Here is a 10,103-nt window from a genome sequence, read left to right as displayed (position 1 = left end):
ATTCCTCTTTACGTCTGGTAAATCTCTTTGTCTTGAGGTATAGTTCATCTGCTGTTAATGTGCTTAGTGTTTGAATCTTTCTTCTTTCTTATTTCAACTTGTTTGTACCTTTATATTTAATGTGTTTCTTTTAAATGGGACCAAGTTGAGTCTGCCAATCTCGGACTTTTAATTGGAGTGTTTAGTCCATTTATAGTTAATTATTGGTCTGATTGGGTTCTAGTCCCTCATCTTGCTATTTGTTTCCTGTTTGTTCCCTTTTTTCCTCTGTTCCTAATTTTCTGCCGCCTTTTGGGTTAACTGAAAATTTTTGTTTTTGTATTTCATCCTATTTTTATGTTGAACTTCTAGCTACCTATTTTTTATTCTCTGAATGATTGTTGTAGGGACTGTAATAGGCATCTTAATCACAGTCTACCTTAAATTAATATTCTACCACTCTGCATATAGTGTAAAAACCTTCGAACACAATTGATTTCATTTTCCACCTCCCGTCCTTGTGCAGTTATTTTCATCTGCTATTTTTATGCCTAAGTTGTAAACTATACAATAAAATGATATTCTGCTTAAAAACCCATTGTCTTTTAAAGTATTTAAGAACAGAAAAATAGTCCTTTCTATTTACCTGTGTATTTGCTATTCCCAGTACGTTTCAGCCTGTCATGTAGATTCATATTTCCATTTTGTATCATTTCTCATCATCCCAAATAATTCCTTCAGCATTACTTACAGTGCAGCTCTCTCAGCTTTCCTTTATTTCTAAATGTCTTAATGTTACCTTAATTTTTCATTTTTCATAAAAACCTTTTTGTTTTGTATTGGGAGTATGGCCGATTAGCAATGTCGTGATAGTTTCAGGTGAACAGCAGAGGGATTCTGTCACGCGTATTCATGTGTCCACTCTCCCCCAAACTCGACTCTCATCCAGGCTGCCACATAGCGCTGAGCAGAGTTCCATGTGCTATACAATGGGTCCTTCTTGGTTATCCATTTAAATGCAGCAGTGTGTACATGCCCATCCCAGTCTCCCTGTCGTGGTGGTTGTTGCTTGGTCGCTAAGTCACGCCTGACTTTGTGACCTCATGGACTGCAGCACGCCAGGCTTCCCTGTCCTTTGCTACTTCCCAGAGCTTGCTCAAACTCATGTCCTTTGAGTTGACGATGCCATCCAACCATCTCATCCTCTGTCGTCCCCTTCTCCTCCTGCCCTCGATCTTTCCCAGCATCAGGGTCTTTTCTATCAGGTGGCCAAAATTTTGGAGCTTCAGCTTCAACATCAGTCCTTCCAATGAATATTCAGGGTTGATTTCCTTTAGGACCAACTGGTTTTTATCTCCTTGTAGTCCAGGGGACTCTCAAGAGTCTTCTCTAACGCCACAGTTCAAAAGCATCAATTCTTCGGTGCTCAGCCTTCTTTATGGTTCAGCTCTCACATCTATACATGGCTATTAGAGAAACCATAGCTTTGATTATATGGGCCTTTGTCAGCAAAGTGATGTCTCTGCTTTTTAATGTGCTTTATTCCAAGGAGCAAGTGTCTTTTAATTTCATGGCTGCAGTAACTGTCCACAGTGACTTGGGAGCCCCAAAAAAGAAAATATGTCACTGTTTCCACTTTTTCCCCATCTATTGACCATGAAGGGATGGGACCAGATACCATAATCTTGGTCTTTGAATGCTGAATTTTAAGCCAGCCTTTTCACTCTCTTCTTTCACTCTGATGAAGAGGCTGTTTATTTCCTCTTCCCTTTCTGCATGGCTCAGAGGTTAAAGCGTCTGCCTGCCATGCAGGAGACCTGGGTTCTATCCCTGGGTCGGGAAGATCCCCTGGAGAAGGAAATGGCAACCCATTCCAGTATTCTTGCCTGGAGAATCCCATGGATGGAGAAGCCTGTTGGGCTACAGTCCACGGGGTCGCAAAGAGTTGGACACGACTGAGTGACTTCACTTCACTTCACTTCCCTTTCTGCATATCTGAGGTTATTTGATATTTCTCCCAGCATTCTTGATTCCAGCTTGTACTTCATCCAGTCCAGCATTTCACATGATGTACTCTGCACTGAAGTTAAATAAGCAAGATGACAATATACAGCCTTGACGTGCTCCTTTCCCAATTTTGAACCAAGCTGTTGTTCCATATCCAATTCTTACTGTTGCTTTTTGACCTGCATACATGTTTCTCAGGAGACAGGTAAGGTGGTCTAGTATTCCCATTTCTTTAAGTGTTTTCCAGCTTGTTGTGAACCTCAGAGTCAAAAGCTTTAGTGTAGTCAATGAAACAGAAGTAGATGTTTTTCTGGAACTCTCTTGTTTTTTTCTGTGATCCAACAGATGTTGGCAATTTGATCTCTGGTTCCTTTTCTAAATCCAGCTTGTACATCTGGAAGTTCTCAGTTCATGTAGTGCTGAAGCCTAACTTGAAGGATTTTGAGCATTACCTTGCTCAAAATAAGTACAGTTTTGAATTATGCATGTAAAGTGAGTTCAATTGTATGACAGTTTGCACATTCTTTGGCATTGCCTTTCTTTGGGATTGGAATGAAAACTGACGTTTTCCAGTCCTGTGGCCACTGCTGAGTTTTCCAAATTTGCTGATGTATTGAATGCAGCACTTTAACAGCATCATCTTTTAGAATTTGAAATCACTTAGATGGAATTCCATCACATCCACCAGCTTTGTTCGTAGTAATGCTTCCCAAGGCCCACCTCACTTCACAATCCAGGATGCAGTCTGGCTCTAGGTGAGTGACCACACCATCATGGTTATCTGGATCATGAAGACCTGTTTTGTATAGTTCTGTGTATTCTTGCCACCTCTTCTTATTCTCTCTGTTTCTATGAGGTCCTTGCCATTTCTGTCTTATCTTTGCATGAAATGTTCCCTTGGTATCTCCAGTTTTCTTGAGATCTCTAGTCTTTCCCATTCTGTTGTCTTCCTGTATTTCTTTGCATTGTTCCAAAACACCTTCTTACCTCTCCTTGTTATTCTCTGGCACTCTGCTTTCGGTTGGGTATATTCCTTTGCTTTTCACTTCTCTTCTCAGCTATTTGTAAGATCTCGGACAACTACTTTGCATTCTTCCAGTTGTTTTTCTTGGGAATGGTTTTGGTCACCACTTCCTACACAGTGTTGTGTGCCTCCTACCATAGTGCTTCAGACGCTCTGTCTACCAGATCTAATCCCTTGAATCTGTCATCTCCTGTATAATCATAAGGGATTTGATTTAGGTCATACCTGAATGGTCTAGTGGTTTTCCCTCCTTTCTTCAATTTGAGCCTGAATTTTGCAATAAGGATCTGATGATCTGAGCCACAGTCAGCTCCAGGTCTTGTTTCAGCTGACTTCTCCATCTTCGGCTGCAGAGAATATGATCAATCTGATTTTGGTATTGACCATCTGGTTTTGTCCATTTGTAGAGTCATCTCTTGGAGAAGGAAATGGCAACCCACTCCAGTATTCTTGCCTGGAGAATCCCATGGACGGAGGAGCTTGGTGGGCTACAGTGCACAGGTCGCAAAGAGTCGGACACGACTCTTGTGTTGTTGAAAGAGGGTGTTTGCTGTGACCAGTGCGTTTTCTTTGCAACACTGTTAGCTTTTGCCCTGCTTCATTTTGTACTCCAAGGCCAAACTTGCCTGTTACTCCAGGTATCTCTTGACTTCCTACTTTTGCATTCCAGTCCTCTGTGATGAAAAGGACATCTTTTTTTTTTTTTTTTTTTTATGGTGTTAGTTCTGGAAATTCTTTTAGGTCTTCATAGAACCGTTTAACTTCATCTCCCTAACTAGATGTTATCTTAATTTTTGAAGAATATTTTCTCTAGCTATGGAATTTTAGGTTTACATTTTTTTCCCTTCAGCACTTTAAAATTGTACAGTAAGTTCCCTAGATACAAACCTTCAAGTTGCAAACTTTCAAAGATGTAAACATGCATTCTTATGTCCAGTTATATTAGTTTACATGTCTGGTATTATTTGTAAAAGTTGAGTACTTAGGCTAACTTTGTTATACTTAAAAGTTGGGCTTATGAATTTGCTCTCAGAGTGGAACTCATTTGTATGTTGGGGACTTGTTATGTTTCATTGTTTTCTGAAATTGTTTCTCATGTGCAGTCAGCTGTCATTTGTGTGGATATCCTTTAATAATATCTTTTTACTCCAACTGCTTTTCATATGTTATCATTATCTTTGGTTTTCAGTAGTTTTACTTTATGTGCAGAGATGTTATTTTCCTTGACTTTATTCTGTCTGTAATTCCCTTAGTGTCTTAGGTTTGTGGGTTTAAATATTTCTTTAAATATTTTTTCCTACCTAGTTCTCTTATCTCACTTTTTGTGATTTCAATTACATGTATGTTGGGCCAGATGATATTTTCCTAAAGGTCCTCAAGCCTTTACTTTTTTTTTTTTTAAATCTTTTTCTCTCTGTTATTTAGTTTGTATAATTTCTATTAACTTATCAAATTCACAAGCTTTTCTTTTCTGTATTGTTTTATTTACTTTGATATTTCAATGAATTTTTCATTTCAGATAGTGCATTTTTCAGTTCTAGAAATTACTTTTGACTCTTTTTTAGAGTTTCTACATCTTTCCTGAAATTCTCTGTTTCTCTACCCACTGTATCCTTTTCCAATAAATTCTGTAACATATTTGTCAAAGTTATTTTATTTTTATTTTTTTGATTTAATAAAGTTTTATTTTTCAAAATGTACAGCTGGCGGGACCTGTTCATGCATCTTCACCAGCAGCTGGGGCACCTCCACCCCTGGTGTTTCTGGTGTAAATCACTTGAGCTCTGTGCTTTGAAACCAGTTTAATAAGGCCTTTACTAAGGAGTTCCTGAAGGGCCGCTCTGGCCAGGGAACCACGAATCTTCAGTCTCTCAGAGACCACAGCTGGAGTTATAAGCTTATAGTTGGGAACTTCTTTACAGAGCTTGTCATATGTTGCTTTATCAAACAAAACTAGGTTATCGAGCTTGTCCCGAACTTTGCCTTTGGACCACTTCTTTCTGGCCTTGCCCCCAGATTTGTTCACTGGATCTTTGTCTTTCTTGGCCGACTTTCCGGCATCTTTCTTCTTCTTGTCGTCCTTGGGCGGCATTGCGAAGCCGGGAGAGCAGCTGCTGCAACCACTTCCGCCTCGCTAAGATGTCGGACAAAAAGGCCAAAGTTATTTTAAAGTTGTCTGCTAATTCTAACATCTGTTCACTGGATCTGTTTCTATTGACTGCTTTTTTCCCCTCTCCATGTCTGAATCAGATTTTCATGCTTTTTCACATATCTAGTAATTTTTACTTGATGATGCATCACAGAAATGTGTTGTATGTAGTTCTAGCTGGCAGATCACCTTGATCCTGTGAATGCATGGCTTATGCTTTGTTAGAGTGGATTTGTTTGGACTTTGCCCCTAAATTCTAGGGCCTAGCCTTTAGTACTGGGATGTGATCCTTATTCCCAAGGTGTGGCTCTTTGTGTTTCAATGGAAGGCTCAAGGTGCTTACCAGTTCCCTGTAACTTGCTGGGACCTGAACTCCAAACTCTGGGTCCCTGGAGCTGCATAGCTGTTTTGTTTTTTCAGCTTTCCAGTTGTTACTTTCCACTGGGCTCCTGTGGCCTTTCCCATGAATACACAGTTCAGGGGTTGATCAAGGATTTGAGGAGAATTTATATGGAAAATCTGAGGCTCCCTCTCTGTGACTCACTGTTTGTGGGATTTCTCACTTCCATTTTCAGCTGCTATGACAACTCTGAATTTCAAACTCTGAACTCTTCAGCCTGATAAAAACTGACACTTCCTGCTTGAGCTCCATCTGTCCTACACCTTGCCGACTGAGGTGTGCCCTTTAGGTGAAAATCCATACACAAGTAGATTTTATCCATGTTCCCTCCTTTAAGAGCCTATCCCTTTCAGTTTCTGCTGGCTCTTCATTGCTCTCTAGTGTCTGCAAACTGTTATTTTTGTTTTATTCAGAATTTCTAATTATCGATAGGAGAAGTTAGTCCAATGTAAGCTACATTTTGCTAGAAGTCAGAAGTTCCTGAGTGATTCTTTAAAATTACAGATTAGATTTCCTCCAGTGGCTTCTCATCTTTGATGGTTTAAGTTCCCTCTGGAGCAGATTCTGAGATAAGGATTTTTAGTGACAATTATCTGGGAGATGACCTCAGGGAACACTTGCAAGGAAGTGGAGGCATGAGATGTGGAAGCCAGCAAAGGGTGTGTAATTAAATTATGAGCTACAATTAAGGCTCAGTTTGGCTGAGGAACTTTGAAAAACAGTGAGGTCATGCCTTAGTTACACCAACCAAGGTACGTGCTTGGATTTTTATCCACCAGTTCCCTGTATTCATGGATGGATGGTGGCACTTATCTACCTATGTCCTGCCAGAGGGCAGCTTCCAGAGGCATTGATCCCCAGAAATTTTGGCTTGCCATGTTTGTAGTCCTCAGACAGATAGTCATAGGTGTTTGCAGCAAGCAATTTTTGTTTAATTTAGATGCGAATTCTGAAATGGGTGGGGTCCTTACATGTCTACTATGCCATCCTACTAAGAAAAAATAAAAACTGCCTGTGTGAATGTTAACTCACCTCAGGCATGTCTGACTCTTTGCGATGCTATGAACTGCAGCCCTTCAGGCTTCTCTGTCCATGGGATTTTCCAGGCAAGAATACTGGAGTGGGTTGCCATTCCCTTCTCCAAGGGATAAGCCCTATCCTGTCTTTAAAATGCATTGCCTACCATAATTCATTCCTCACTGTTCTTCTCACCACTGAGATCTGATTGTAGACCTTTGTTTTTTTCTTGAGCATACAAGCTTGTTTTTTTCTTCAGGGCCTATGTACTTGCTGTCTCTGCCATGAATGCTCTTTTCATGTTGGGTCCTTTTTACATTCAAATTTTAGCTTACCATTTCCTTATCAGAGATGTCTTCCCTGAGCACCCTAAAGTAGCCTCCAACTCTTTTATCATATCACCCCATCTTGGTTCTATGCATATCACTTATAGTGACTGACTTTTTTGATAATTTATACCTTTGCTTGTCTATCATCTGCTTCTCCCACCATATAAAAGCTTTTTAAGAGCAAGAATCTTATTTATCTTATCACAGCGAAAACTTACAAAAAGAACTCACAGATATTTATTGAATGAATGAATAAATGAAAGAGTGAACATACTAAGATTTTCGAATAACCAATTACAAACAAAAAAACTAAGGTGGAAGCCACTCAAGTGTCCGTCAACTGAGTAATAAATGAACAAAATGTATACACATACAATGGAATGTTATTCAGCCTCAAAAAAGTAAGGAATCTCTGACACATGCTACAACATGGATAAATCTTGAAAACGTTAGACTAAAAAAAAAATAATCCAGTCATGAAATGACACTATTGTATGATTCCATTTACATGAGGTACCTGGAGTAGTCAAATTCATAATAACAGAAGGTAGAATGGTGGCTGCCAGTGGCTGACAGATGAGAATGGGGAATTAGTGTTTAATAGGTTTCAACTGGATAAGAAGAAAAAGTTCTGGAAGTGGTGGTGATGGTTGTACAATATTGTGAATGTACTTAATGGCACAGAACTATACACTTAAAATGGTAAGTTTTATATTATGTATATTTGGCCACAATAGAAAATTAAAAATGAATAAGCTACTCTTCAGTTTACAGGGAAAGGTTAAGCCTGGATTTGAAATCTGACTCAGTCCTTACTTACTATACCACCTTGAGCAATTTACATTTTGAAATTTATATGAACCAGTCTCCTGACCTATAAAATGGTAATAATGATAGTATCCTTTCTATGTGTTTGTTATAATAATACAGTTGTTTTTAGACTTATAAATCATTTTATGACTCATTAACTTTTCAAAATTATATATATATATTCTTTTTTTGTATTCTTTCCATTATGGTTTGTTCAGTTCAGTTCAGTCACTCAGTCGTGTCCGACTCTTTGCGACCCCATGAATCGCAGCATGCCAGGCCTCCCTGTCCATCACCAACTCCCGGAGTTCACTCAGACTCACGCCCATCGAGTCAGTGATGCCATCCAGCCATCTCATCCTCAGTCATCCCCTTCTCCTCCTGCCCCCAATCCCTCCCAGCATCAGAGTCTTTTCCAGTGAGTCAACTCTTCACATGAGGTGGCCAAAGTACTGGAGTTTCAGCTTTAGCATCATTCCTTCCAAAGAAATCCCAGGGCTGATCTTCTTCAGAATGGACTGTTTGGATCTCCTTGCAGTCCAAGGGACTCTCAGGAGTCTTCTCCAACACCACAGTTCAAACACATCAATTCTTCAGCACTCAGCCTTCTTCACAGTCCAACTCTCACATCCATATATGACCACTGGAAAAACCATAGCCTTGACTAGACAGACCTTAGTTGGCAAAGTAATGTCTCTGCTTTTGAATATGCTATCTAGGTTGGTCATAACTTTTCTTCCAAGGAGTAAGCGTCTTTTAATTTCATGGCTGCAGTCACCATCTGCAGTGATTTTGGAGCCCCCCCCAAAATAAAGTCTGACACTGTTTCCACTGTTTCCCCATCTGTTTCCCAAGAAATGATGGGGCCGGATACCATGATCTTCGTTTTCTGAATGTTGAGGTTTAAGCCAACTTTTTCACTCTCCTCTTTCACTTTCATCAAAAAGCTTTTGAGTTCCTCTTCACTTTCTGCCATAAGGGTGGTGTCATCTGCATATCTGAGGCATATATTGATATTTCTCCTGGCAATCTTGATTCCAGCTTGTGTTTCTTCCAGCCCAGTGTTTCTCATGATGTACTCTGCATATAAGTTAAATAAGCAGGGTGACAATATACAGCCTTGATGTACTCCTTTTCCTATTTGGAACCAGTCTGTTGTTCCATGTCCAGTTCTACCTGTTCCTTCCTGGCTTGCATACAGATTTCTCAAGAGGCCGGTCAGGTGGTCTGGTATTCCCATTTCCCTCAGGGTACTGAATGTATTTCCCTGTGCTATACAGTAGGACCTGGTTGTTTATCTATTTCACATATAGTAGTTTGTATGAAAAAAGTATTTCAATGCAAGAAAATCTAGAAAGAGATCAATCTTAAAGAACATTTTTTAAAAAGATTTCGAAACTTCCAGTATTATAATTGTAGCTGAGGTAATTCAAACCAACTCTCCTGCTAAGAATAACTAGAAAAGCTAAACAAAATATATTTTAAAATCTTTTTGAAGAGATCAAAGAGACGAAGAGATAGTAAAGAACTACTGGTGCTAGATTCAAGAGAAGGAAATCCAGAAAGATGATCCTGGCTCTAAGGGTGTTTGTCGGATCTGAACAAGGTAGCTGAGAGGCTGACTGGCACTTTTAACTGTCTCATTAGGTTAAGAAAACAAAATTTGGAATTCAAGACCCATTCAAGTGGCTGGCCAGCCCCTTCTGCCATTGCCCCTTTGAGTTGAGCTCTTGCAAGGCTGCACCTTAGGAGAAAGAGTAAACTTTGGGCTTTCTCACCACAGCTTTGGATGATATCAGTCCTTGAAATTAGATTAAGGTCATTCTGAATTGCTAGTGTCCCTAGGCAACTACAACAATCAAATGTAGATCTTCTCTAGAGGAAGATAACATTCTAGGTCTCAATAATCTACAAATGATTCTCCAAACACAACATGTGGCAAAAAATAAAAAACAACCAAACACTCATGCAGACAAGAAAACATGAATGAACCAAAAGAAAAAAAAAAAAAAACCATGATAGACCTCTATAGGATCTATATATTGGAATTCTTAATCACAGAATTTAAAATAATTATGCTCAATATTCAAAGGAATAAGTGCTGAGATTGAGAATTTTGGCAGAGATCTCAAAACTAAAATAAATGACATAATACATTTGAGAATGAGTCAAATAAAAAATCTAGAACTGAAAAACACAATAGCTAGCCCAAATTAAAAATATAGTTGATACTCTTTATAGAAGATTAGACAAGGTCAAAGAGAGAATTAGTGAAGTGGAAGGTATGTCAGGGAAAAAGATCCAGAATGACTTATAGAAAGACAAAATGCAGGAGAGAGGGTAAGAGACATAAAGAATAAGATCTAATATAAACATGTTTGGAATCCC

The 10,103-nt window shown here is 39.1% G+C and overlaps 1 pseudogene; it reads right to left on the bottom strand.

Annotated features, from left to right (window-relative positions):
• Nucleotides 4,692–5,127, bottom strand: LOC102175737 (annotated as a pseudogene).

This window comes from Capra hircus, chromosome 26 (genome assembly GCF_001704415.2).
Source record: "Capra hircus breed San Clemente chromosome 26, ASM170441v1, whole genome shotgun sequence".
Lineage (NCBI taxonomy): Eukaryota > Metazoa > Chordata > Mammalia > Artiodactyla > Bovidae > Capra > Capra hircus.
Note: the sequence above shows the minus strand (reverse complement) of the source record. Positions and strands in the feature narration are given on the sequence as shown.